The sequence below is a fragment of the Heterocephalus glaber genome, unplaced genomic scaffold (assembly GCF_053883595.1).
Source record: "Heterocephalus glaber isolate CG9 unplaced genomic scaffold, H.glaber_assembly_v1.0 deba00001666, whole genome shotgun sequence".
Taxonomy (NCBI): Eukaryota; Metazoa; Chordata; class Mammalia; order Rodentia; family Bathyergidae; genus Heterocephalus; species Heterocephalus glaber.
The window spans coordinates 21,945,926-21,967,008 of NW_028258406.1; the positions used below are offsets into that span (position 1 = coordinate 21,945,926).

A 21,083-nucleotide genomic window follows, 5' to 3' on the forward strand; every position below is an offset into this window, starting at 1 on the left:
CTTAACTTCCCTCCTCTCTCCACCAAGAAGGAAAAAAGTGGTTATTTGGCTTGCAGTACATTTGAACATAGAATTAGAATTGATTGTGCTGATAGTGACATAGCTTTTGCTCCCAGGCTCTCCCCTGAAGTCCTTGCAAACAAGACCATTTTACATTCTATAAAGCTTAAGTGAGGGAAAAAAAGAGAGAACTGACTGAGTTAAAAAGACAAGCCACAAACTAGAAGAAAGGTCCTATATCCAAAATATACAAAGAATGATTAAAATTCAACAATAAGAACACAAAGAACCCAATTATGAAGTGACAAAAGATCTGAACACCTCACAAAGAAGATAGACACATGGCAAATACACATATGGAAAGATGCTCAACATCATATGACATTATAGAATTGCAAATTAAGACAACAGTGAGATATCACTACCTTCCTATTAAATTCACTAAACTCCCCAGTGACAGTACCAAAAGCTGGCACAGATGTGGAGCAAGAGAAACTCTCATTCGTTGCTGATAAGAATGCAAAACACACAGCTACTTGAGAAGACATTTTGGCAGTTGCTTCAAAAGCTAAATATAATCTGACTATGTAATCCAGCAATAGCTTCCTATTTACCCAACTGATGTTATATCAATGCAAAAATCTGCAAACAAATGTTTATAGCAGCTTTATTTGTATTTGCCAAAACTGGGAAGCAAACAACATCTCCTTCAATAAGTACATGAATAAAAAAGCTGTGGTAAATTTATTCATGGGAATATTATTCAGCAATAAAAACAAATGAACTATCAAGCTACAAAAAGACATAGAGGAAATCTTAAATACATGTTATTAAGTGAAAGAACCTAATCTGAGAAGGCTACATACTATATGATTCTAACTGTATGATATTCTGAAAAAGGTAGAACTATAAAGAGAGTAAAAAGGTGAAATAAAGAAAGACAGTAAAAAGTAAAAACCCTTGACTGCCAGGGGTTGAAGGGAAAGAGAGGAGTAAGAATGAATAGGTGGAGCACAGATATTTTTAGGGCAGTAAACTAATCTGAACATTACTATAATGGTAGGTACATGACATTATACCCTTGAGATAAGCCAAAGAACTGTGTAATAGAAAGAGCAAACACTAATGTAAACTGCAGACTTTAGTTAATATTAATGTCAGTTATAACAAAAATATCACATCAATGAAGTATTTAATAGTTACAAAAATAAGACTTTCTGTACAGTCCTCCCCTAGTACCACAGGTTTACTTTCTGAGGTTTTAGTACCTGCAATCAAGAGCATTCCAAAAATATTAAAAGGAAAAATCCAGAAAAAAAGCAAATCACACATTTTAAATAATTTTTATTACAGTATGTTGTTATAATTTTTCTATGTTATTATGAGTTATTGTTTTTTATCTTTTAGTGTGCCTAGATTGTAAATTAAACTTTATTGAAGGTATATATCCACAGGAGAAAAACATAGTTCTACAGCTACAGGGTTTGTTGCAATCGGTGGTTTCAAGTGTCTAAGGAATGTCTTGGAAGATATTCCCTGTGGATAATGGGAGACTACTGTACATTATGCTCAATTTTTCTGGAAACTAAAATTGGTTTTAAAATAGTCTATTACAATGACAAAAAGTATAAAGCATGGAAATTAATCAAGACTATATAAGATATATTAAAATAATCTATTACAGAAGATGATTGTAATAAATGAAAAGATATTCCCTGGTCTTGGATGGAAAAACAGTATTATTTAGACATTAATTCTTCCCAGAGTGATCTATAGATTCCAAGCCATCATAATCAAATTTTAGTGGGATTTTTGGAGGATACTTAATAAATTTACTTTAAAATTGATGGAGAAGGGGCCGGGGATTTAGCTCAGTGGTTCCGGCACCTGCCTTGCAAGTGGAAGGATCCGAGTTTGATCCCCGGTACCAAAAAAAAAAAAAAAAAAAATTGATTGGGAAAATCAATAAAAGTTTATGGAAAGCTGAATCAATCTTTCAAAAGAACAGCAAAGAGGGGAATCTTGCCCTATTGTATAATAATTTGTCTTTTAAAGATATAGTAATGAAAGCAGTTTAAGAATGAAATAAGAGGGCTGGGGATTTAGCTCAGTGGTTCTGCTGCCTGCTTCGAAAGCACAAAGACCCGAGCTCAATCCTCGGTATGAAAAAAAAAAAAAAAAAAAATGAAATAAGAGGCCGTAGCACTGCTCCCAGCGTAGAGGAGGAGGCTTCCAGGCCACTGAAGCACTGCTCCCAGCACAGAGGAGGTGAGCCGCGTAGATGGCAGCAGCACCCCCACCCTGTTGAAATGAGAAGACACATAAGCCTCAAAACTAGACTTCCAGATCACCTACAGCAACCCCAAAGGGAAACAAGATGTAACACTCTGATCCTCAACCACCTAGGCTCCTTAAACTAGCAACAAAAGAGGATCTGGAAAAAATGAAATCAGAAATAATTTCTCAGATAACAGCAGAGATTGTGCCCATAGTGCAATAGATTGTGCCCATAGATTAATAAATCTAGAGAGGACACAGGCAAAAAACTCAAGGAGCTGAGGAATATGATGGAATCCCAACATACGAAACAAATGGAATCCATAAAACAGATGCAAACAGATTTTCAGGAGATTAAAAACTCCATTGAAAGTCTACGCAGCAGAATGAGCCAAATGTGAGGACAGAATTTCAGATATAGAAGATAAGATTGCGATTAGTGAACAGGAAAATAAAAATTTCTTTAAAATTGTAAGGGACCACGAGAAATCAATCCAGCAGCTGCTAGACAATGCAAAGAAGGATAATATAGGATTGGCTGGCCTCCCCCGCCTCGGCGGCTGTAATGGTCGCGGAGGCCGGGATCCAACCGCTGAGCAGAGCTGGGCTGGGCTGGCTGCCCATGGGAGACGGCCGCTGAGAAAGATGAAGATCCAGTTTTGAACATGAGACTCATTGGGTGATCATTTCATTGAGATAACTTGAATAACCAGGTGTAAAGTGCAAGAGGAATGTACAATGACTGAGGCAACTCAAATTATCTTATTGCCAGCCTCTACCTCTTTTAATTCTGCAAGAGAAACAGTGCCTGCAGCAGTCCCTAAAGCCCAGGAATCCAGTCAATTGTCAAACAGACTCATGATTGAAAAACAGGAGGAAGTAGAACGGGAAATCATAAATGTGCTGTTAATGAGGCATGGCTTAAAACCTTTGTGCCTTGTAAAAAGAACAGATCTTAAAGATCTTATCATTTTTGATAAACAGTCATCACAAAGGATGAGGCAGAATTTGAAAATGTTGGTGGAAGAAACAGAACGTCAACAGAACGTGATACAAGAGCTCATAGAAACTAATCAGCAGCTTAAAAATGAACTTCAGCTAGAACAAAGCCAAGCAGCACATCAGGAACAACGAGCTAATGACTTGGAACAAATTATGGAGAATGTGAAATACAAAATTGGTGAATTGGAAGATGAATCTCTAAATAGGGTTTGCCAGCAACAAAATAAAATGAAAGATCTTCAGAAGGAGAATAGAACTTTACAGACAAAGTGCCAGCATTACAAGAAAAAACAAATGGAGCAGCAACAGACTATTGCTTCTTTGCAAAAGGATATCTGTCGATTAACAAAAGAGGAAGAAGAACGAATTATCACTCAAAACAGAGTGTTTGCCTATCTCTGCAAAAGAGTTCCTCATACCATCTTGGATAGACAGTTGCTTTGCCTAATTGACTACTATGAATCTACAATTAGAAAAATCCACACACAAAGGCAATATAAAAAAGATGAAAGTCAATCAGAAGAAGAAAAAGGTTATAGAAATCTGAATGGCTCACCAACTTACAAAGGCCTTCTACTGTCATTACAGAATCAACTCAAGGAATCAAACTCCAAGATTGATGCACTTTTAAGTGAAAAGCTGAACCTCCAAAAAGATTTAGAAAGCAGCCCCACACAACATGAATTAAGACTTTATAAGCAACAAGTGAAGAAACTGGAGAAAGTCCTTAAGAAAAACATTAAATTACAGGAGCTTATCAGTCATACAAAAACCAAGGACACAGAGAAAAAAGATGAATCCAGCAAAGAAAGCCATCAACAAGCTCTAGTTGACCAGAGATACTTTCAGGTGCTATGTAGCATCAATTCAATTATTCACAATCCAAGAGCTCCAGTGATAATTTATAAAAAGAGCAAAGAAGGAACCCAACATTTTAACAAAGATTTTGTTCAAGACTGTGGACTTGAACATCTTGTTCCTATAATAGAAATGTGGGCAGATGAACCGACATCCTTGAAGGATTTGTATAAGTCCTTGAAAATACAATCTGCAGACCTGGTGCCTTGGCATAATTTTAAGAAACAGGATGAAAATGAAGGTGTCAGAGTTGAAAATTTGTTGTTTATGGTAGATACCATGTTGGAAGAAGTTGAAAATAAGGAAAAGGACAGCAACATGCCAAACTTTCAAACTTTGCAAGCTATTGTCTCTCACTTCCGAAAATTATTTGATGTGCCTTCTTTAAATGGAGTCTATCCCCGAATGAATGAAGTTTATACTAGGCTTGGAGAAATGAACAATGCTGTGAGAAACCTCCAAGAACTCTTAGAATTAGATAGTTCATCTTCATTGTGTGTGCTGGTAAGCACAGTTGGAAAATTGTGTAGGCTGATTAATGAGGATGTGAATGAGCAGGTTAAGCAAGTATTAGGACCTGAAGACCTCCAAAGCATTATCAACAAATTAGAAGAACATGAAGAATTTTTCCCAGCATTTCAGGCATTTACTAATGATCTACTTAAAATCTTAGAAATTGATGACTTGGGATGCCATTGTACCTGCAGTAAAGAAATTAAAAGTACTTTCATACTGAAACAAATCAAACCATTTTAGTATGTATAGTGCATTTTTACCATTCTAAATATTATGTAGGATTGATCTGAAACAAAGAGTATAATATATATTTGCTTTCAGAATTCATCCTCTTAGTACTGGGTGATTCTCCTTATAATTTTTTATTAACTTTGAGATTCTTTTACAAAAATTAGCTGCTCAGTTAAAATAGTAAATTAACTTTAGATCCCTTAATCATTTTGTAAGCAATTCTTGAGTGCTTAAAATGTAGGGTAGAGTTTGTGAGTAAAAGACCCAGGGAGAGTGTAAGTAATAGAAAAATTGTATTTAAGTTCAAGGTTTACTCACCTTTGGGTCAAGGCAAAAGGAATGTCAAGTCCAGTCAGTAGTAAGCTACTGCTTTCCTGGCAAGGATTAATTGGCATATTCCATTAAGATATCCCTCATGGCAGTTATCTTTTCAGAAGGAGAAAGAAAAAAAGAAAAAATAAGTTTTATCTGCTAGGATAGGAAGTGAATCATGGGATAAAATAGATGAGTAGAAAGAAGTCCTTCTTTTTTAAAAAATGTCTCTTTTGCAATCTTGATGTAATGTGCTTTTTATAAGGGGATATGATCTCAAATAAAATTTTTATAAAAAAAAAAAAGAAGAAGGATAACATAAGACTGATTGGAGTCAATGAAGAAACAGGAGAGATTGCAGATGACATTTAAAAAGCCATTCACAGAAGTGATGGCAGAAAATTTCCCAAACAGGGGAAAAGATAAGTGAGGCATATAGGACTCCCACTAACCTTGATCAAAAAAACTGCACATAGGGCTGGGGATTTAGCTCAGTGGTTCTGCTGCCTGCCTCCCAAGCGCAAGGTCCCAAGTTTAATCCCCAGTACAAAAAAAAAGCCAAAAAAACTACACATAGGCATATAATAGTTAAGATAACAGAAACTCACAAAAGAACAAAATTCTAGGCTTCCAGGTCATCGTGCCATGGCTCCCAGCCCAGAAGAGACTTCCAGGTCAGCGCACCACAGCTCCCAGGCAGGAGGAGGCTTCTGGGTAGGCATGCCATGGCTCCCAGCATAGAGGAGGCCTCTGGATCAGCATGCCACAGCTCCCAGTCCAGAGGAGACTTCCAGATCAGCACGCTGTGGCTCCCAGGCAGGAGGAGGTTTCTGGGTAGGCATGCCACTGCTCCCACCACAGAGGAGGTGAGCCAGGCAGGCACCAGGGACACACACACACACACCTGCATCAAAATGAGAAGAAAGGTAAACAAGCCACAGAACCAGACTTCAGGATCACCTACAGCAACCCCAAAGGGAAATGAGATGGAACACTGATTCTCAACCACCTGGACTCCCTGAACTAGCAATGAAAGAGGATCTGGAAAAAATGAAATTAGAAATAATTTCTCACATAACACCAAAGATTGTGCCCATAGTGCAAGACATGATTAATAAATCTAGAGAGGACACAGATAAAAAAAAATAGAGGAGCTGAGGAACATGATGGAATCCCAAAAAAAAAAAAAAACAAATTGAATCCATAAAACAGATACAAACAGATTTCCAGGAGATTAAAAACTCCATTGAAAGTCTGTGCAGCAGAATGAGCCAATGTGAAGACAGAATTTCAGATATAGAAGATAAGGTTGCAATTAGTGACCAGGAAAAGAAAAAATTCCTTAAAATTTTAAGGGACCATGAGGAATCAATCCAGCAGCTGCTAGATGATGCAAAGAAAAATAGCATAAGACTGATTGGAGTCAATGAAGAAACAGGAGAGAGTGCAGATGACATAAAAAAACTGTTCACAGAAGTGATGGCAGAAAACTTCCCAAGCAGGGGAAAAGAATTTGACATACAGATAAGTGAGGCATATAGGACTCCAACTAGCCTTGATCAAAAAAAATCTACACATTGGCATATAATTGTTAAGATTCCAGAAACCCAACAGAAGAACAAAATTCTACAAGCAATGAGAGAAAAGAAACAAATCACATATAAAGGAAAGCCCATCAGAATCACAGCAGACTTCTCAGTGAAAACCCTCAAGGCAAGAAGAACTTGGAGTAATGTGTTTCAAGGGCTAAAGGAAAACAAACTCCAACCCAGATTGATGTACCCTGCAAAACTATCCTTCAAAGTTGATGGTGAAATAAGATACTTTCACGACAAAGGGCACCTTAGGAACTTCTTGAATACCAAACCAGCACTCCAAAAAATTTCAGACAAAATCCTAGGAAAAGACAATGAGGATCACAACCCCAGGAAGCCCAGCAGAATGAATCCACTGAGCACGACAATAAATTAAAAGCAAAGGGGGAGGATAAAACAAAACAAAAAAAAGTCATGACAATGATAACTCAATATGTATCAGTTATAACCATCAATGTTAATGGTCTCAACTCACCAATCAAAACAAATAGACTGGCAGAATGTGTCAAGAAGCTAGATCCAACAATATGCTACATACAAAAAACACACTTAATTCAAAAAGAAACTCATAGACTGAATTTAAAGGGTGGAAAACAATACTCCATACAAAGGGAACCCAAAAAAAAGCAGGAGTAGCTATCCTCCTTGCAGACCAAGTGAATTTCAAACCCACACTGATTAAGAGAGACAATGAAGGACACTATACAAAGGGAATAATCCAAGAGGAAGAGATGACAATCATAAATATATATGCACCAAACACTATTGCCCCCAACTATATAAAACAAATACTTACGGACATGAAAAATCAAATAAGCACTAATACAATGGTAGTGGGGGACCTCAATACCCCACTGTCACAAATAGATCAACTAGACAAAAATAAACAAAATACTAGAACTCAATCACACTCTTAAACAAATGAACTAAATAGATGTTTACAGACTGTTCCACCCCACAAAATCAGAATACACATTCTTTTAAGCTACACACGGGTCATTCTCCAAAACAGACCACATACTCACTCATAGAACATGTTTAAGTAAGTGTAAAGGATCCCCTGTATATTATCAGACCATAGTGTGATGAAATTGGAGATCAATAGCAAAAGAAACCACAAAAATTTCATAAATGCATGGAAATTGAACAACACATTTCTGAATAACCAATGGGTCACAGAGGAAATTAAAGAAGAAATCAGACAGTTCCTTCAATTAAATAACAATGACAATACAACATATCCGAATCTATGGGACACAATGAATGCAGTCTTACAAGGGAACTTCATACCAGTGAATAACCATATTAGGAAAACAGACTGAGCCCAACTAAACAACCTGATGCTGAACCTCAAGCTTCTAGAAAGAAAAGAACAGGAAAAACCCAAAGCTCATACAAGGGAGGAAATTATAAAGACCAGGGCAGAAACAAATGCAATGGAGACTAAGAAAACAATACAAAAAATCAATGAAGCCAAGAGTTGGTTCTTTGAAAGAACAAACAAAATTGGCAAACCCTTAGCCAACCTTGTCAGAAAAAGGAAAGAAATGGCCCAAATCCATGCAATTATGAATGAAAAGGGTGAAATTACAACAGACCCAGCAGAAATCAAGAGGATCATCAATACCTACTTCCAGACCCTGTACGCCAATAAGATGGAAACCACAGAAGAAGTGGACAGATTCCTGACACATATGAATTACTAAAGTTGAATGAAGAACACCAAAATATTCTAAACAACCCAACATCAATTGACAAAATTGAAAACATAATTAAAAACTTACCAACTAAGAAAAGCCCAGATCCTGATGGCTTCACTGCTGAATTCTATAAGACATTTAGAGAGGAACTACTGACACTACTGTTTAAACTCTTCATTGAAATTGAAAGGGAGGCAATACTCCCAAATTCATTCCTGGAAACAAGCATCACCTTGATCCCCAAAGCAGAGAAAGACCCAAATGAAAAAGAGAACTATAGGCCAATCTCACTAATGAATATAGATGCAAAATTCCTTACTAACACACTGGCAAATGGAATTCAGAAGATCATCAAGAAAATCACACACCCTGACCAAGTGGGATTCATCCCAGGGTTGCAGGGATGGTTTAACATATGCAAATCAATCAATGTAATACACTACATCAATAGAGCCAAGGACAAAAACCATAAGATCATCTCAATTGATGCAGATAAAGTATTAGACAAAATTCAACACCCAGTCATGAAAAAAAAAAAAACCTACAAAAATTTGGAATAGACAGTGTCTACCTCAATCTGATAAAAGCTATTTATGAAAAACCAACAGCCAATATCATACTAAATAGTCAAAAACTGAAATCCTTCACACTAAAATCAGGAACAAGACAAGGATGTCCACCATCACCACTCCCATTCAATATAGTTTTGGAAACATTAGCCACAGCAATTAGACAAGAGAAAGAAATAAAAAGAATAAAGATAGGAAATGAAGAAGTCAAATTGTCATTATTTGCAGATGACATGATACTCTCTATAGATGACTCCAAGACTCCACCAAAAGTCTTCTAGACTTAATAACCAAATTCAGTCAAGTAGCTGGTTACAAGCTCAACACACAAAAATCAATAGGTTTTCTCTACACGAACAGGCTCACTGAGGAATAGGGCAAACAATTCCTTTCACAATAGCATCCAAAAAACTGAAATACCTAGGAGTCATGCTAATGAAAGAAATCAAAGACCTCTTCTCTGAAAACTATGACACTCTGAAAAGAGAGATTGAAGATGGTATCAGAAAATGGACAGATATCCCCTGCTCCTGGGTAGGAAGGATTAATATAGTGAAAATAACCATACTTCCAAAACTGCTTTACAGATTCAATGCAATCCCAATGGAAATCCCAGCGCCATACTTCATGGACCTTGAGAAAACAATCCAAACGTTCATTTGGAAGAAGAAGAGACCCAGAATAGCAAAAGCAATTCTAGGTAACAGAGACATGGCAGGGGGTATCACAATCCCCAACCTGCAACTATACTACAAAGCTACTGTGATAAAAACATCATGGTACTGGCAAAGAAACAGACCTGAGGACCAGTGGAACAGATTAGAAGATGCAGAAACAATGCCAGATACACTCAGCCACCTCATCTTTGACAAAGGAGCCAAACACCCTCACTGGAGGAAAGATAGCCTCTTTAATAAATGATGCCAGAGAAATTGGTTTTCAGCTTGCCAAAGACTAAAACTAGATCTATACCTCTCACCATGCACTAAACTAAAATTGAAATGGATTAAAGGTCTAAATATTAAAACAGAAACACTGAACCGGCTAGAACAGAGGTTAGGTAGAACTCTTGAAGACATTGGGGTAGGAAAAGACTTTATGAACAAAACCTCAGTTGCCCGTGAACTAGCACAATCAACAAGTGGGATCTCTTCTTACTAAAAAGCTTCTGCACAGCAAGAGAAACCATCAGCATTGTGAAGAGACATCCCACAACGTGGGAAAAAATTTTCACCAGTGGGGTCCCTCAGACAAAGGTCTACCATCTAGAATCTATAAGGAACTTAAAAAAATCAAACCTCCCAAATTTAAAGACCCAATCCAAAAATAGGCATCTAAAATAAAGAGACATTTCTCAGACAAAGAAGTAGAAATAGCAAGTAAACATATGAAAAAATGTTCAACATCACTGCTCATTCGAGAGATGCAAATGAAAACAACACTGAGATTCCATCTCACTCCAGACAGAATGGCTGCTATCATGAAATCAACCAATAACAAATGCTGGTTGTGCTGTGGGGAAAGTGGAACACTGTGGGAATGTAGACTGGTGCAATCACTGTGGAAATCAGTATGGAGATACCTCAAAGAACTAGGACTGGAAGTCCCATTTGACCTAGCTGTTCCCCTGCTGGGTATTTTCCCCAAAGAATTAAAAGAATCATACCACAGTAATATATGTGCACTCATGTTCATAGTAGCACAGTTTGTAATAGCTAAAACTTGGACAAAGCCCAAATGCCCATCAACTGGAAACTGGATAAAGAAAATGTGGTTTCTTTTTAAATTGGAGTACTACTCAGCCATAAAAATGAGAAATTAGAGACATTTATAGCTAAATGGATGCACATTGAGGGGATACTCTTAAGTGAAATAAATAGGACACACATGCGTAAATACCAAATAGTTTCTCTAGTGTGAGAAACTGAAAGTGTAAATAAGGACTAAAAGGTATAATAGATAATGTGAAATAGGAAGAAAAGGGGCAAAGTGGAAGGGGAAGTGGGAGGCAGAGGGGAAAGGAAAGAAGGGAATGGAATTAATGTGAGAAAATGAAAAAATAGAAACAAAGTCTTTGTAAATAGGGAGGGATGGAGGGGTTGAAGGGATGGCAGGGGAAGAACCAAGAGAGATTATGTAAACATTCAAATTTCCAATGATGAATGTCCTTATATTGTATACCTAAAAGGTACCGATAAAATTAAATTTAAAAAAAAGAATGAAATAAGAGCATCTGTGTCCTATTTATTTCACTTAAGAGTATCGCCTCAATGTGCATCCACTTAGCTATAAATGTCTCTAATTTCTCATTTTTGATGGCTGAGTAGTACTCCATTTTATAAAAAAAACACATTTTCTTTATCCAGTCTCCAGTTGATGGGCATTTGGGCTGTTTCCAAGTTGTAGCTATCACAAACTGCGCTGCTATGAACATGGGTGCACATATATCACTGTGGTATGATTCTTTTAATTCTTTGGGGAAGATACCCAGCAGGGGAACAGCTAGGTCAAATGGGACTTCCAGTCCTAGTTCTTTGAGGTATCTCCATACTGATTTCCACAGTGCTTGCACCAGTCTACACTTCCACCAGCAGTGGAGGAGGGTTCCTCTTTCCCCACAGCCCCGCCAGCATTTGTTATTAGTTGATTTCATGATAGCAGCCATTCTTTCTGGAGTGAAGTGGAATCTCAGGGTTGTTTTCATTTGCATCTCTCGAATGACCAGTGATGTTGAACATTTTTTCATGTATTTATTTGCTATTTCTACTTCTTTGTCTGAGAAATGTCTGTTCATTTCAGATGTCCATTTTTGGATTGGGTCTTTAAATTTCGGAGGTCTGATCTTTTTAAGTTCTTTATAGATTCGAGATAGTATACCTTTGTCTGAGGAAGAGCAGGTGAAGCTTTTTTCCCACATTGTGGGTTGTCTCTTCACACTGCTGGTGGTTTCTCTTGCTGTGCACAAGCTTTTTAATAAGAAGAGATCCCATTTGTTGATTGTTTGTGCTGGTTCACGGGCAACTGAGGTTTTATTCATAAAATCTTTTCCTACCCCAATGTCTTCAAGGGTTCTACCTAACCTCTGTTCCAACTGGTTCAGAGTTTCTATTTGAATATTTAGATCTTTAATCCATTTTGATTTTAGTTTAGTGCATGGTGAGAGATATAGGTCTAGTTTTAGTCTTTGGCAAGTTGAAGCCCAATTTTTCCAGCACCATTTATTGAAGAGGCTGTCTTTCCTCCAGTGACAGTGTTTGGCTCCTTTGTCAAAGATGAGGTGGCTGAGTGTATCTGGCATTGTTTCTGCATCTTCTAATCTGTTCCACTGGTCCTCAAGTCTGTTTCTTTGCTAGTACCATGCTGTTTTTATCACAGTAGCTTTGTAGTATAGTTGCAGGTTGGGGATTGTGATACCCCCTGCCATGTCTCTGTTACCTAGAATTGTTTTTGCTATTTTGGGTCTCTTCTTGCTCCAAATGAATTTTTGGATTGTTTTTTTGAGGTCTATGAAGTATGCTGCTGGGATCTCAATTGGAATTGCATTAAATCTCTATAGCAGTTTTGAAAGTATGGCCATTTTCACTATATTAATCCTTCCTACCCAGGAGCAGGGGATATCTGTCCATTTTCTGATACCATCTTCAATCTCTCTTTTCAGAGTGTCATAGTTTTCAGAGAAGAGGTCTTTGATTTCTTTCGTTAGCATGATTCCTAGGTATTTCAGTTTTTTGGATGCTATTGTGAAAGGAATTATTTGCCCTATTTCTCTCTCAGTGAGTCTGTCATTGGTATAGAGGAAAGCTATTGATTTTTGTGTGTTGAGCTTGTAACCAGCTACTTGACTGAATTTGGTTATTAAGTCTAGAAGACTTTTGGTGGAGTTCTTGGAGTCTTCTATATAGAGTATCATGTCATCTGCAAATAATGACAATTTGACTTCTTCATTTCCTATCTTTATTCCTTTTATTTCTTTCTCTTGTCTGATCAGTGGCTAATGTTTCCAGAACTATTGAACAAGAGTGGTGATAGTGGACATCCTTGTCTTGTTCCTGATTTTAGTGTGAAGGATTTCAGTTTTTGACCATTTAGTATGATATTGGCTGTTGGTTTTTCATAGATGGCTTCTATTCGTTTGAGGTAGACACCATCTATTCCAATTTTTTGTAGGGTTTTTATCATAAATGCATGTTGGATTTTGTCAAATGCTTTTTCTGCATCTATGGAGATAATCATATGGTTTTTGTCCTTGACTCTATTGATACAGTGTATTACATAACTGATTTGCATATATTGAACCATCCCTGCATCCCTGGGATGAATCCCACTTGATCAAGCTGTATGATCTTCTTGATGATCTTCTGCATTCTGTTTGCCAGTATCTTATTAAGGATTTTTGCATCTATGTTCATTAGTGAGGTTGGCCTATAGTTCTCTTTTTCAGTTGGGTCTTTCTCTGCTTTGGAGATCAAGGTGATGCTTGCTTCCAGGAATGAATTTGGGAGTATTGCTTCCCTTTCAATTTCATTGAGGAGTTTAAACAGTAGTGGCAGCAGTTCCTCTCTAAATGTCTTATAGAATTCAGCAGTGAAGCCATCAGGGCCTGGGCTTTTCTTAGTTGTGATAGGTCTCCCACCACCTCAGCAGCTATTATGTATAGTAGCTGCCCTCTTCCTACGGTACCTTGCCCCTTCCCCTGTGTGACGTCATGCCAAGATGGTTGCTCCCACCAAAGAACAAACCCTTCTTCCCAGCATGCCCCTGTTCCCACCTAGAGAGTAACCTAATACTCGCTCACCTCCTACCACCTAGTGACATCACCGGCTCCTCCATTCCCTAGTCACTACCTCAGTCAACCCCGCCTCAGCCCCTACAAACCCCACCCCAGTCTTTATAAAAGACTCTCCCTGCCCCAGCCATATTGCTTTTGTCTCTCCTTTGTTCAGAGACAGCCCGGCAGATCTATTTCCCTAATAAAGGCTTGTTGTGGTCTGGTCTGGTCTTGGTCTTCGGCCCTTTTACCTGACAAGTTGCTAAGTTTTTAATTACATTTTCAATTTCATTGGTTGATATTGGGTTGTTCAGAATTTTTAGGTCTTCTTCGTTCAACTTTGGTAATTCATATGTATCTAGGAATCTGTCCATTTCTTCTGTGTTGTCCATCTTATTGGCGTATAGGTTCTGGAAGTAGGTATTGATGATCCTCTGGATTTCTGCTGAGTCTGTTGTAGTTTCATCCTTTTCATTCCTAATTGCATGGATTTGGGCCTTTTCTTTCCTTTTTCTGACAAGATTGGCTAAAGGTTTGTCAATTTTGTTGATTCTTTCAAAGAACCAACTCTTGGCTTCATTGATTTTTTTTTGTATCATTCTCTTAGTCTCCATTGCATTGATTTCTCCTCTGATCTTTATAATTTCTTCCCTTGTATGAGCTCTGGGTTTGTCCTGCTCTTCTTTTTCTAGAAGCTTGAGGTTCAGCATCAGGTTATTTAATTGGGCTCATTCTGTTTTCCTAATATGTGTATTCACTGCTATGAATTTCCCTCATAAGACTGCTTTCATTGTGTCCCATAGATTCTGATATGTGGTATTGTCACTATCATTTAATTGAAGGAACTGTCTGATTTCTTCTTTAATTTCCTCTGTGACCCACTGGTTATTCAGAAGTGTGTTGTTCAATTTCCACGTGTTTTGAAATTTTTTGAGTTTCTTTTGCTCTGGATCTCCAATTTCATCCCACTATGGTCTGATAATATACAGGGGATAACTTCAATTCCTTTGCACTTACTTAAACATGTTCTATGTGTGAGTATGTGGTCTATTTGGAGAATGACCCATGTGCAGCTGAAAAGAATGTGTATTCTGATTTTGTGGGGTGGAACACTCCGGAAACATCTGTTAAGTTCATTTGTTCAAGAGTTCGATTGAGTTCTAGTATTTCATTACTTATTTTTAGTCTAGTTGATCTATCTATTTGTGACAGTCGGGTGTTGAGGTCCCCCACTACAATTGTATTAGTGCATATATGACTTTTCATGTCCATTAGTATTTGTTTTATATAGTTGGGTGCACTAGTGTTTGGTGCATAGATATTTATGATTGTCATCTCTTCCTCTTGGATTCTTCCCTTTACGAGGATGTAGTGTCCTTCTTCATCTCTCTTCATCAGTGTTGGTTTGAAATCTACTTGATCTGCCAAGAGGATAGCTACTCCTGCTTTTTTTCAGGTTCCTGCCACATGCAGTATTGTTTTCCACCCTTTAACTTTCAGTCTATGAGTTTCATTTTGAATTAAGTGTGTTTCTTGTATGCAGCATAATGTTGGATTTTGCTTCTTGACCCATTCTGCCAGTCTATTTCTTTTGATTGGTGAATTGAGACCATTAACATTGATGGTTATAACTGAAACGTATTGACTTGTCATTGCCATGACTTTTTCTTTTTGTTGGGTTCTCCCCCTTTCCATTTAATTTCTTGTCATGCCAGATGGGTACATTAGGCTTTGCCTCCTGGGGTTGTGATCCTCAATGTCTGTTCCTAGGATATTGTGTAAAATTCCTTGGAGTGCTGGTTTGGTATTCACGAAGTTCCTAAAGTGCTCTTTGTCATGAAAGTATCTTATTTCTCCATCCATTTTGAAAGATAGTTTTGCAGGGTACATCAATCTGGGTTGGAGGCTGTTTTCCTTTAAGGCTTGGAATATGTCACTCCAAGCTCTTCTTGCCTTGATGGTTTGTGTTGAGAAGTCTGCTGTGATTCTGATGGGCTTTCCTTTGTGTGTGATTTATTTCTTTTCTCTGACTGCTTGTAGAACTTTGTTCTTCTGTTGTGTTTCTGGAATCTTAACAATTATATGCCTATGTGTAGAGTTTTTTTTGATCAAGGCTATTTGGAGTCCTATATGGCTCACTTATCTGTATGTCAAGCTCTTTTCCCCTGCTTGGGAAGTGTTCTGCCATTATTTCTGTGAAGAAATTTTTTATGTCATCTGCACTCTCTCCTGTTTCTTCATTGAGCCCAATCAGTCTTATGTTATTCTTTGTTGCATCACCTAGCAGCTGCTGGATTGATTTCTCATGTTCCCTTATAATTTTGAAGCAATTTTTCTTTTCCTGGTCACTAATTGCAATCTTATCTTCTATATCTGAAATTCTGTCCTCACATTGGCTCATTCTGCTGTGTAGACTTTCAATGGAGTTTTTGATCTTCTAGAAATCTGTTTGCATCTGTTTTATGGATTCCATTTGTTTCCTACCTTGGGATTCCATCATGTTCCTCAGCTCCTCTCTAGATTTATTAATCATGTCTTGCACTAGGGGCACAATTTCTCCTGTTATCTGAGAAACTATTTCTGATTTCATTTTTTCCAGATCCCCTTTTGTTGCCAGTTCAGTGGGTCCAGGTGGTTGAGTATCAGAGTGTTCCATCTCATTTCCCTTTGGGGTTGCTGTAGGTGATCTGGAAGTCTGGTTTTGAAACTTATTTACTTGTTTTCTCATTTCGACTGGGGCGGGGTGCTGTTAGCACCTGCACGGATTACCTCCTCTGAGCTGGGTGAGGTGGGACAGGGGCCGGGAGCAGCGGTAGGGATGGTGACCCAAAAGCCCTTTCCTGTGGGCTGGGAGCAGCAGGAGGGATGGTGGCCAGGAAAGCCCTTCCTCTGGACCAGGAGCGGTGGGATGGTGGCTTAGAAGCCCTTCCCTCTGTGCCAGGAGCGGTGGGAGGGATGGTGGCCCGGAAGCCCCTTCCTCTTGGCCAGGAGCAACGGGACAGAAGGTGGCCCAAAAGCCCTTTCCTCTGGGCTGGGAGCAGCAGGAGGGATGGTGGCCAGGAAACCCCTTCCTCTGGACCAGGAGCAGTGGGACGATGGCTCAGAAGCCCCTACCTCTGGGCCGGGAACAGTGGGAATCAGTACCTTGGTCTGGTGGTCTGGTGTCCTCTGCGTCTTTGTATTGTGGAATCAGGTGGCTGCCTGTCTGCAGCGGGGTGATTTCGTGTCTTCCGCGTGACTTAGGACCTCCGTAGGGCGTGCACAGACCTATCTGTTTGCAGCAGGCTGATTCGGCGTGTGTTCCGCATGACTGGTGACCTCGGTAGGGTGTGAGCAGATCTGCAATAGGTGTTTTTCAAAGTACATTCCTCAGAGGAAACATGAGAAGGCTTTGCAGGGCCTCTGATGATGTGGCATGAACTGAGGAGAAAGATTAACTTTGCACCCAAGATAACAACAGTGAACTTACTTTTTATAAGTTAAATTAAAAATTAGCTTGGAATTCAAATTCAAACATCTCTGTTAAAGGTTCCAACTTTTTTTTTGCCAAGACAAAGGTGATTTTGAGATTCACATGCCAACCTCTTAGTTACATAGTGGTTTTAAGGACCTTCCTAATGCACACAAAAGTGACCTCAGTGTTGCTTTCTGAAGTTAAGATGGGGGTAGATGCCATAGTTTGGACCTAAAATGTCCCCCAAAAGCCCATGTGTTGAAGGTGTGGTTCCTAGCCCATGGCACTACTGGGAGGTCATGGAACCTTTTAACAAGTGGGACCTAGTTGGACAAAGTTAGGTCACTGGGGTGTGCTCTTGAAGAGGACACAGGAATGCCTGCCTCTCCCTCTCTCTTTCTTGATGCCCTGAAGTGAACAAGTTGCTCTACCATGGCCTTCTGCCATGTTCTGCCTCACCACAGCCCCCAAAGCAATGGGGTCAACTGACCTTCATTGGTGCCAATTTTGGAATCCTATGAAACCATGACCCAAAGTAAATCTTTTCTCTTTTGAATTGATGGTCTCAGATATTTTGTCATAGTAACAGAAAACTGACAACACAGGCTCACAATCCAAAGAATCTGACATTTTAAGCCTTTCTTACTATTAGTACCATGCTAAATGTTTTATAGAGACTATCTCATCACATCTTCACAGATGGGGGAAGTGTTATAAACCCATTTTGCAAAAGAGGTAAATAAACCTCAAAACAGCTCAGTGACTTGCCCAAGGTCTACAGTTAGTAAGACACAGTTATTTGAAGCCAGGCCTATATGCCTTCTACACTACACCATACCAAACAGTGTTGAAAAGCAGAGAGTCTCCACAGTTCATTTTTGACCCCATGCACTGAGCACCTATGAAGAACTTGAGGGCCATGTCATAGCTGTCAGTTGTAACAGCAAAAAATGCAGAGGTACCCTTCTCCAACCACCTCTCCCTGAAAGAGGTAGAGACCCAACAGCACAATTCCCCTGCAAAACTTAGCAGATTTGTCAAACTCTGTGACAACATACACTGGGCTCCTTTGTGTTGCTCTGTGCTTAGTCCGGCCATGCCTGGGACTTCCTGCTGTGGTCTCCATTCTCATTCAGTTTATGTGCTATCTTTCCATGATGAGCTCCTCAAAGCAGAGCTACGCATAGGAACTCTTTTTGTATAAGCTCAGAAAACCAGACAAGCATCCCACACAAAAAATAGGAGAAACCTGTATGCTGATTATGTTCCAACTGAATTAAAATGCAATACTTCTATCCATACATTAGTTTGGTAGACCTCTGGGTTTAAAAGTGATTTGCTTATGCCATAAGAAATCAAACAGTGAAAAATTAAGTATCATAAATAAGAAGACACTGTACCTCATCACTATATGTCTAGAGGTGATTCATCACAGCATCCCAAATAAATGAAGTCAGAGTTGGACACACATTATGAGTCACAAGAGTCTGGACTAGTCACCAAAACCCCTAGAATTCCTTCACCACAGGAGATTTCAAGAGACCTGGAACCTTGATGGTGACAGGCCCCACTGCAACTGTGATGAAGAGTATAAGCCTTGGAGTCAAGGTGGACCTATGTTTCAACCCCAGTTCCTCCTGGCAGGATCTGAGGCAATTTTTTAAGTTCTTTAGCCTTAGTTTCTTTATTTAAGGAATGGGAATAATATACATTCTTCATAGGATTGTTGTGAGGATTCACTGAAACAGTGACTAGGAAGTATCTAACAGAGTACCTAGAGCATAGCAAGTGTTCAGTAATGTTCAGTGTGTTTGTTGTTAGAGTCATAAATAAATATCTGAGTGGAGCCTCCCTTAGAGGTTAACCAATATTGCTGGGCATGGTGGTGCATACCTGTAATCCTAGCACTTGGGAGCTGAGGCAGGAGGATCACCTTGAGTTTAAGGCCAGCCTGGGCTACATAGTGAGACCCTGTCCCCCAAAACAAACAAACAAAAAGAAGTTAACCAATCAATACCCATCCGACCAACATAGAAACAAACCTGGTAGTCTCTGCTTAAATGATCAGAGACCCCAATGACTTCTCCAGGTTCACAGCTGAACACACAAAAGAAAAACCAGTTGCTATTCATCTTCTTTCATTTATTCACACTTTGAAATGTTTAACCTATATAAGAGATATCTCTTGTATGTTGTTTCCCTGGCATTGTTTCTTTAAAAAGTTTTTTCAAAGCAATCTAGAAAGCTACATTCTTAGGAAAGAATGATCACAGAAGTCACAAAACCCAATCTTTTTCTAATTTGGGAAATTGTTTTATAAACATCTTTTCAACCCTGTAACTGTTAAATTGTGAACCAGATTCTGCTCAAATAATTCCAGCCAAATAGGCCTCACAATGTTTCCAGATAGCCCTTGTAAGTTACTATGACTCTTTCTTCTTAATGTCATAAACATCTAAAGTATGGACTCAAGGAACAAAATTTTAAGTCCCATGAAAAGTGAGCCCAAATTGCTGATTCATTGCCAGATCCCCAGAGCCTGAGAACCAAGCAGGCAATCAGGCAATCTTATAGCAGGCTATTTGTTCAATGGATGGATGGGTGGGTGGGTGGGTGTGTGGATGAATGGATGGATGGACGGATGGACGGATGGATGGATGGCTGGCTGGATGGATGACATATCTTCTCTGGGTGCTATAGAATAAGTTAAAAAAATTTATTGCCCTATCATACTATTACCTTGAGTCCAAGGGATGCAGTAATGAACTTACACTTAAATTTAAGATTTGAGGGTATGTCATGTGTAACAACCTTAACCGTAACTATCTTAAGACCTATAAACTATCCCAGGCTTGGGTGTCAGCAATAGAACTCTGCTTTAATGTGAACTGCTACTGATTATAGGGGCCTGCCTAGTTGTCAGGTAAAAATATAGTTCATCAATTTGCAAGCATTAACATTAATGGGTGCCTAATTAGTAAGAATTGCATTTGTTTCCAAATACCTTCTTCTTTTCTTTAATCTTTAGCACATAAAACCTACCATCTATTTTGAACTTAATGAAATACCTAAGACCTTAATAGAAATGTACATAATTCTAAATTGGTCACAAGGACAAATTTTTGACAAAACCTATTCATACTTTTCAAAACCAGGCATCTACTTATTGACAACAGGGTCTCTCTCTCAAATTGAGTCATTGAACTTATTAACTCTTGTATCTGCAAAAGATGCTTAATGGTGATTATATTACAAATAAGTAGATGAATGAATTCACTTTTATTAATAATAAAAAAGCAAGACACCCTGCTCCAAACTGATTGTACCATGCCTTACATCTTTTGCAGAATTTTATTTGTTATAAGTTTCAGTTCATGCCCAAAGACAGATTTACTGTTTTCTATACAGAAGGAGGGGAGAAGCATTAGGTACCTGGTACCCAGCAAAAGCCCAGACACAGAGTTATCAGTGAAATTCCTCAAAGTTACACTGGGCTAGACAAGGGGCTCCTTGCTGGTACAACCAGGCCACAACCCTAAGAAGACTTGACAGGTGTGGCTGGCTCCATCCCCAGGACCCCACTCTGTTCCCAGTCTGGGCTTTGCTGCCTGGGCTGGGCTGTTTCTCTTGGCTCCCTAGCTCCCAGGACCTCTGAGCTCCAGGAATTTGGACTGAGTGGTAGAGACATCGCCTGCAGAGACAACAATTGCCAGTTTCCTCCCTGTTCTGTCCTGTGATTCAAAGCAGATTCTGCTCCACTTTTTTTTTTAGAGGGAGCACATAGTGCTGGAGATCCACAGA

At 38.9% G+C, this 21,083-nt stretch overlaps 1 long non-coding RNA gene and 1 pseudogene across 1 annotated transcript in view; one reads left to right on the forward strand and one right to left on the reverse strand.

The window, feature by feature from the left end:
• The window catches only part of LOC147822286 (uncharacterized), a 40,657-nt gene extending 23,351 nt beyond the window's left edge, over positions 1 to 17,306 (reverse strand). Inside the window, exons 1-3 of the long non-coding RNA XR_015445895.1 lie at positions 16,973 to 17,306; positions 5,805 to 6,100; positions 5,203 to 5,310 (exon numbers count right to left, since the gene is read on the reverse strand). This is a non-coding gene — a long non-coding RNA (uncharacterized LOC147822286). The remainder of the gene's footprint in view (positions 1 to 5,202; positions 5,311 to 5,804; positions 6,101 to 16,972) is intronic.
• On the forward strand, positions 2,947 to 4,888 carry LOC101705447 (centrosomal protein of 70 kDa pseudogene; annotated as a pseudogene).
• Positions 17,307 to 21,083: the final 3,777 nt, after the last annotated feature.